This window comes from Tenrec ecaudatus, chromosome 2 (assembly GCF_050624435.1).
Source record: "Tenrec ecaudatus isolate mTenEca1 chromosome 2, mTenEca1.hap1, whole genome shotgun sequence".
Taxonomy (NCBI): domain Eukaryota; kingdom Metazoa; phylum Chordata; class Mammalia; order Afrosoricida; family Tenrecidae; genus Tenrec; species Tenrec ecaudatus.
In genome coordinates, this window is record NC_134531.1 from 206,456,436 (window position 1) to 206,464,520 (window position 8,085).

An 8,085-nucleotide genomic window follows, 5' to 3' on the forward strand; every position below is an offset into this window, starting at 1 on the left:
AAAACATCCAGCTTTTACCAAATAATGGGCCTACTGCAGTCAAGACAGGAATCAGAGGCCCCTTACCCAAGGGCACTATTGGGCTTTTGTTAGGGAAATCTGATTTAAATGCACTCAGTGTACAAGATGTCACTGATGTGACTGATCAGAATCATGATGGAGAAATTAAAGCGATGGTTAGATCCAGCGTGCCCAGGGCCATAAGGAAGGGAGACAGCTTAGGGCAGCTAATACTACTCCCTTATGCGCCTAGAAATTAAAATAATATTGCTGAGGGAGGGACAGTTGGCTCCAGGAGTCCGGAGGTATTTTGGAGCGCTGTTCTAGATAAGCAGGAGCGCCCATTTATGGAGCTAACTATTGAGGGAAAGAAATTCTCAGGACTCTTGGACTTGGGGGCCGATGTCTCTGTCATGAGCTATCAGCGGTGGCCAAAGGCATGGCTGCTGAGCTCCCCAGACTTTGCCATGGGAGGAATAGGAGAGGTAGGTCAGGAGAAGGTATGGCAGAGCAGGAAAATCTTGAGGTGCATAGGCCCCAAGGACAAACTGGGTTCATGAAACCGGTGGTACCTCTCACCCCCATTAATCTGTGGGGAAGAGATCTATTATAGCAGTAGGGGCTAGGTTATATACCCCTCCATGAGATTCAGTAGCACAGAATATCATGAGGAATATGGGCTATAAAGGCAATGGACTTGGAAAGGATGAGCAAGGAGATCAATGGCCCACTGAGGTGACTCCCTAAAATGACTGCCATGGCCTAGGATATCCAAATTTTTAGTTGGGGCCGCTGTCGTAAAGCCTGCACCCATCAAGCTAACTTGGAAATCTGATGACCCAATATGGGTAGAGCAGTGGTCCCTTATTAATGAAAAATTGCAGGCTCTGCATGATCTAGTACGAGAACAGCTGAAAGAGGATCATATTGAGGAGACTCTTAGCCCCTGGAACTCCCCTATCTTTGTAATCAGAAAGAAATCAGGCAGATGGAGGATGCTCATAGACTTGAGATTAGAAAAGACCATCTTAGAACATTAAATGATTTCCAAAAGCTTCTAGGAGAGATAAACTGGGTAAGGCCTTACTTAGGAATCCCCACAGAAGAACTTAAACACTTATTTGATATATTAAAGGGGGGACTCTCAGCTGAACAGTCCCAGAGAGCTTACCCCTGAGGCTCACCTGGAGCTACAGTTGGTGTAGGAGAGGCTCAGCCAGGGGAAGATCTATCCTGTCGATCCTGACAAGAGCATACACCTTATTATCTTTCATACTCCAGTCACTCCCACTGCTACTCTGTCCCAAGAGGACAAGCCTCTTGAGTGGATACATTTAGGGAACACAGGTCCAAAGGTCATCTGGCCTTAGTAGGAGCAAGTAGTCCAGCTAGCTCAGTCGGTAGAGCATGGGACTCTTAATCCCAGGGTCATAGGTTCATGCCCCACGTTGGGCGCCATATGTCAGGGGAAGCCAGCCCCTAACACATCATTATGGGTCCGGTAGGCACAATTGTACAGCGATAATAAGTAAAGATCATAGTAAAGTTATAGAGAGCATGAGAGATAGAAGTATTGAAATAAATGGAGTCAGTCACGATTCATGGTAGCATGCTCACCTCAGCCCCACCTGATGATCCACGTGGAGGGAGAGAGCGTGTCTTTAATGTTAGCCCAGGCTTTTTATATTATCCGGTGATGTGCAAGCCCCCTAGTTAAAGGTGAGTAATTACATCACAGGGAGGGGTTGTACCATAGGTAATACCGTAATGAGAGAGGGTGGTCTAGGGACATACATGCAACAGTAAGAGGAGGGATTGGGGGTGTACATGTGATAAGATGGGCGGATAACTTAACTTTGGATGTCACAGAGTCAGTTTGGCCTGTTCCCTGACTCATCTAATAGAGATCATTATTGGTAGGGTGAGAACGCTTGGTCGCAGGCCTCAGGGAGGAATAGTGTATTGTCCCCAGTAGCAGGGAGTCTGGTAACTAACTGCCCTAGAGGCCTACCCTGTAGTCTGGTGACTAACTGCCCCCAGGGAGAATGTATATAAGCGTCTGACCTCTCTCCACACTAGGTCTTCTAGGGAAGAGGAGAATGAGCCCAAGTATCCACTTTGTTTGTTTTCAACACCAGGCAAGGAATGTGCTAATCACTATTTGGTTGCTGAAACAAAGAGCTTACCCCTGTTGCTCCCTGTGAGGTAGCTCAATTGCTCCCAATGTAACCAACTTCAGACCAAATCCCATTGACCTTGAGCCAATTCAGATTCATAACAACCCTTGAGAACTCCCTAGGGTTTCCAAAGCTGTAAATCTTTACCCAAGTAAATTGCTACATCTCCCTCCCACATAGCAAAAGGTGGATTCAAAGCAGTGAGCAGCTGAGCGCTAACCACTGACTAGAGCTTCTCATGTCCAACAGCACAAGAGGAAAAATACACACTTTCGATGGACTTCTTGCCAGCCTAATTGCTTCCAAGATGATTACTCATGGGAGTGAGCATCAGAGAACTGGCCCCTTGTGATTTCTGGACTGTATCCACCCAGCCAAAGGAAGGCAAGTTCTCTAGGCTCAACCTGGAAGACTTTGTACATGATGTTCACTTCCTATCCTCTGGACTTTTGAGTATGTGACCTCGCAGAGCAAGAGACTTTGCAAGCAGAATTAAGGATCTCGAAATGGGGAAATGATCCTGGATTATCTGGGCGGGTCTAATGTCATCACTAGGATCCTTGTACGAGAAAATGGGAGACAGGTGTATCAAAAATTAACAAAAAGGGTTTGTGAGTGTCTTGGATGGTCCTTCAGGTGTGGCATGAAAAAGTGATACGCATACAACAAAATGAAAAACACTAATAGAGTTTAGTTGGCTCCAACCCCAGAGGCGATCAAGCACACCCAGATGCAGGACCATGCTGTGGCTTGGATCAGGTACACTTTAGTCTTCCAAGTGGCATCTCCTTGGTCTTCACTACTTCAAAGAGGTCTTGTGCAGCAGGTTTAACCAATGCAATATGCCATTTGATGTCTAACCTACTTCTATGAACACAGCCTGCTGCACACCTTTCTGTATTTTAAACCATACAGTACTCCCTTGCTCTGTTCAAACAACTTCCTCTTGGTCCGTGTCCAGTTTCTGCATGAGCACAATTAAGTGTTCTCAAAATCCCATTCTTTCTAATGTTATTCATAATTTGTTATGCTTTTGCATAGTCAATAAAACCCAATTTCTTATGCCTTTTCATAGTCAATAAAACTCATCTTTCTAAAAAACAAAACCCATCTTTCTGATCATCTCTGCTTTCAGGCAATGTCAGTTGGCTGCTGTCAGTTATGATGTCCACCGTGCCATGTCCTCTTCTGAAACTGGCTTGAATTTCTAGTAGTTCCCTGTCAATATGCTGCTGTAACTCGTTCTAAACTACCTTCAGCAAAATGTTCCTTGCAGGTGATATTAATAATATGGATCAACACTTTCCCCATTCTTTGGGATCACCTTTCTTTGGAATGGCTACAAATATGGATCTCTTCCAGTCTGCTGGCCAGAGAGCATCCTTCCAAATTTCTTAGCACAGACGAGTGAGTGCTTCCAGGGCTTCATCCAACTTGTTGAAACATTTCAGTGGGTATTCCATCAATTCCTGGAGCTGTAAAAGACAGCTCTTCCCCTCCAGAAGGAGGCCACACCTTGATTGTAGCTGCTGAGAACCCCTTTGAACTGTAAGGTAATAAATGAGTGTTGGGTTAAGCCTCCACCTTTCTGGACATTTGTCCCAGCAGTCAGAAGGAACTCTTACAATGGGGTTTCTCTGTCTCCCTTCTTCCCCTCAAGGATCACTTCAAAGCACCTGTTCGTCACCATCAGACCACACAGGGCTCCTTGTGACTGATCCTCCTTGGTAGTCACTCTCTTCTCTAGGGTCCCAAAGTGCTTCGACCAGCAGAACTGACTCAAAGGAACTGCCAGAAGTAAACAGGGGGAAAGAGACAAACAGTTCACTGGGCATTCTACCACTCAGTGATAGAATAAGGCAGTCCCTGCTTCCTCTTTGGCCTCGGCCTCCCTACTGTGTGCCCCCAGCAGGCTGGGGTCTCCCACTCCTGGCTCCCTCGGTGCACTGGTTCAGCTTACAGGTTCTGTTCGGCCAACTGCCTATGGCTAGCTGCCCCTTCCCTTTTGTAACACTGGCTGCTCACTCTCCCCTCACCTGCAGCTCCCCTCACCTGCAGCTTCTTAATTGACAGTTTCTTCTGATACATAGATGAGCAGCCCTGGGTTTGTTTTTCTCAGCAACCCCACCTAGCAAAACCCAACAGAAAATGAAGGTTGTGGGAGGAACCCTGGGTGTCTGAGTAGGGTGAGAAGGTGGGGGAGGGTGGAGGCATGTCTGCCATCTGCCTAGGGCAATTGAGGGGAGTTGGGTTCTTGTCCCTTATGGAGCCCCGTGCTGGAGCAGGTCAGATAGGGCTGGAATGTGATCAATCCATCACCATTAACCCTTCCCTGTAGCCACTACCAAATGCTGCAGATACACTTGCCTTTGCTGATCTTTTTATATGTGTGAGGACATACACTATTTGTCCTTCGTGGTTGACTGGTTTCACTCCAAATAATGTCTTTCAGCTCTAGCCATATCGTAGCCTGTATCGATAATGCTTTTCTCCTACGGCTAGTAGGTAGGAGTCCATTGTACGCATGTGCCACATTTCACCCCATCGCTCTATGAATGGAGAGCTAGGGTCTTGCCACCTTTGGGCTAGTGTAAAGAGTGCTGCTAGGACATTGGTGGACAAGCCGCTGTGTTGAGTTTCTGCTTTCAAACCTTTGGGGGTAGTTACCTAGCAAGGAATTGTTGGGTCACGTGTGCCGAAGCTGTTGAATGGTGGGTTACGCACACTACCTGCAAGGGCAGAGGGTTAAGCTCATCAGCTGCTCACAGGGAGATCTTAAAGGTCTCAGACACCCTACAGAGCACTTCTCTGTCCTGGAGGGCCACTATGAATCAAAATGAACTCGACAGCAGTGGGCAGTTGAGCAAGTGGTGGCAGTTCTGTTTTCCGTTGTGTGAGGAACCACCCAACTATGTTCTACAACGGTTGTACTATTTTTTATTCCCATCAGCAATGGGTACCTACCCCACTGCTGTCAAGTTGATTCTGACTCAACAACTTCAAACTCACTGCCATAAAGTCAATTCCAACTCATAGTGACCCTATAAGAAAGGTATCCCCCCCCCCAAAAAAAAAGAAAGGTACCCAGACTGAGACTCTTGACGGGAGCAGAAAGTTTCCTCTTTCCCCTACAGAGCAGCTGGTGGTTTTGAACCGCTGATCTTGTGGCTAGCAGCCCTACACATAACCACTATGTCCCAAGAGCTCTCCAACTGACCTCCATCCAGGGTTTCTGAGGCAGTGGTCTTGGAGGGAGCAGACAGTCTTCCCTTTTGTCCACTGAGTGGCTGGTGGGCTCAAACGGCCCCTTTCCGGCCTAGCAGCCCCACACTGCCTCCACAGCACCGCCAGAGCGCTCCAGCATCCCTACTGTAAGGAATTTTGGGTGCGAAACAGAACCAAAGCTCCAATCAGCAAAATTTAGAAGCAGGCTTTATCGGGAGGCTTGCGGGCGGATTTAGCATCTCAGGGAACTGAGCTATTGAAACCGCGCTTTGGGAAATTTAGGCTGCGTTTTTATAACCCTGCTGGCAGGCACAGCTGGGAAGGGTTCAAGCTAGGGAGGATCTGTGCACACAGGTGCTTCAGAAGGGAGAAGGTCTTTGACCTTATCTATATGCCAGGGACGGCTAGAGTGGAGTGTGCATATCTTCAGAAAACATTCTGGCTCCGGGAGGAGCCGGCTCCAGGAATTTGAAGGTTGAGCAGGGGAGGGGGAGATCAGTGAGAGAGGGAGGTCAGTGAAAGGGAGGTCTATGAGAGGTGAATTCTGAGAGCCAAGCTGAAGGCACCGGATTCAAAATGGAGTCCCTTTTGCCAAGACCAGGCATCTACGTCGTCAGCAGCATTCGTTATTTTCTACTTTGTCTTCTATCTACCATCCTAGTGGGAGTAAAATGGTATCTCATTGTGGAATTTATTAACATCCTCTGATGGCTAATGTTACTGAACATTTTAAAATATATTTGGTGGCCATTTGAGTGTCCTCATTTCATGCTTGGGTTATTTGTCTTTTTGTTAAGCTTACAGAAATGGAGAAGATAGGTAGCTCCATGTGGGGTCTGTGGTCTCTGCAGACAATTTCCCAGTATACAGCTTGTCTTCTTTTGGATGGTGGGTGGTAAAAGTCTTTTGACACCAGAGGAAGAGAGCCAGTCACACAAGGCAAAAATAGTCTTTTCTCAGTAGAAAAAGATTAAAACTTGGAAATGTTTGGTAAAGTCATTCCAAATGCACTGCTCCTTGTTTTGAGCACTTGACAAAAGCCATACAACTATCACACACAATGAACCTTGATCTAAACACTGGTACAGTATAACCTGAGTTAGTAACGATGAAATTCATTCATTCCTAACAAAGGTGTCACACAGAACGAAAGATGTTAATAGGAGAAACAGTGTGCTGGAAAAGAGGGTGTATGGGAACGCTACTTTCTGCATCATTTTTCTGTAAACCACCCCCCCCCCAAATATCTTAAAGAAAAAGGAATATGACTTTGTTGAGTACTACAAAACATCCCGTGGTGGTTACGTAATCTGGTGCCAACTTGAGACTATAGAGAGTGAAGGGGTGGAGGTTACTCTGTCAATCAGGTAGCAGCTTGATGACCTTATTTGGAGGCGCTAGAGAAATAAATAGCTTGCTGGAGGCCAGACACACAGACTCTCTGCTTGGTATTCCTGTTAACAAGACACACAGAGCTATGCTAGAACCCTGGAGCTGGAAGAGCCACGTGGAGACCCACACCAACCCTAAGATGCTTCCACCACCACTGGATCCACAAGACTTTCCACCCACTGGCTTGTAATCTTCCTGCATTCAGTGTCATTGCATGTATTGTGTGAGTCTAAAGAGGGCTTTATAGATTGGTCTCGGACATGTAGGCTAATATCAAACTTATGGACTTGATCTGGACTGAGCTAGGATATTTTCTCAATATACAATGGCTCTTGTATATAAAGCTCTTTCTTATACACATAAGAGTTTTTATGAATTTGTTTCTCTGGTCAACCCAGACTAACACATATGCCACGGCCTGACTGGGAATCTGAAGGCTCATAAAAGTTCGTGTTTCTCTCTGACTTTAGTTCCTCTGAGCTGCACTTGGGCCTGTGTGCTGGAGAGGGATGCTATGAGACTATGATTCATCACCCACAGTTTTGATAAGCAGCCAAATGCTTCAAGTGTCATTCAAGCCCATTGAACGTTAACCACTGCTCCTTGAAAATCCATAGCAACCTTCGTTAGTCAAGCTGTGGTTATTGACCTAGCCTCCTACCTGGCTCTATATTTCTGAAGGCAGTGCTTGTATCTCTCTAACCCTTCTCCCAATAATTCTATGTTCTTCAGTTTGCTCTAGGCCAAAAGCAGTTTTGAGTTCTTAAGGGACTCAAATCGTGAGCCTTACAAATGTTCTCTGAGTTTGGGAACAAAGAGAAGTTTGGTGGGTCGAGATCAGGGCTGTAGCATGAATGGGCTACGATTTCTCCAGGACATTTAGGGCAGGCCTGGGTCCACTTGAAGAATGAGTGAGTGCATCCTTCTCACTGAGGCGGGGTGGGGTGGGGTGGGGGGTGTTCCTCATCACACTTTCCTGGTCTTTTTCTCACTGATTTTAAGAAAATTGATCTTTCTTCCTAATAAACCCTGTGATTGTCCTGCATCCTTTGAGAAAATCTATCAAGATTATCCCGTTTGAATTCCTCAAATCAGTGGCCATAACCTCCTGAGCTGCAATACGCTTTGCCTTACTCTTGTGAATGAGAGAGAGAGAGAGAGAGAGAGAAAGAGAGAGAGAGAGAGAGAGAGAGAATGCGAGAATTGGTTCACATGGCTGCACGGCTGCAGTGGACCAGACGGAGAGTCAGACTCGTCAGCGGATTGTCAATCTCCTCTCTCAGGAAATCTC

The 8,085-nt window shown here is 46.4% G+C and overlaps 1 non-coding gene across 1 annotated transcript; it reads left to right on the forward strand.

The window, feature by feature from the left end:
• Positions 1-1,382: 1,382 nt before the first annotated feature.
• Positions 1,383-1,455, forward strand: TRNAK-CUU (transfer RNA lysine (anticodon CUU)). The gene has a single exon. It is a non-coding gene; the product is annotated as a tRNA-Lys (tRNA).
• The last annotated feature ends 6,630 nt before the right edge of the window (positions 1,456-8,085 follow it).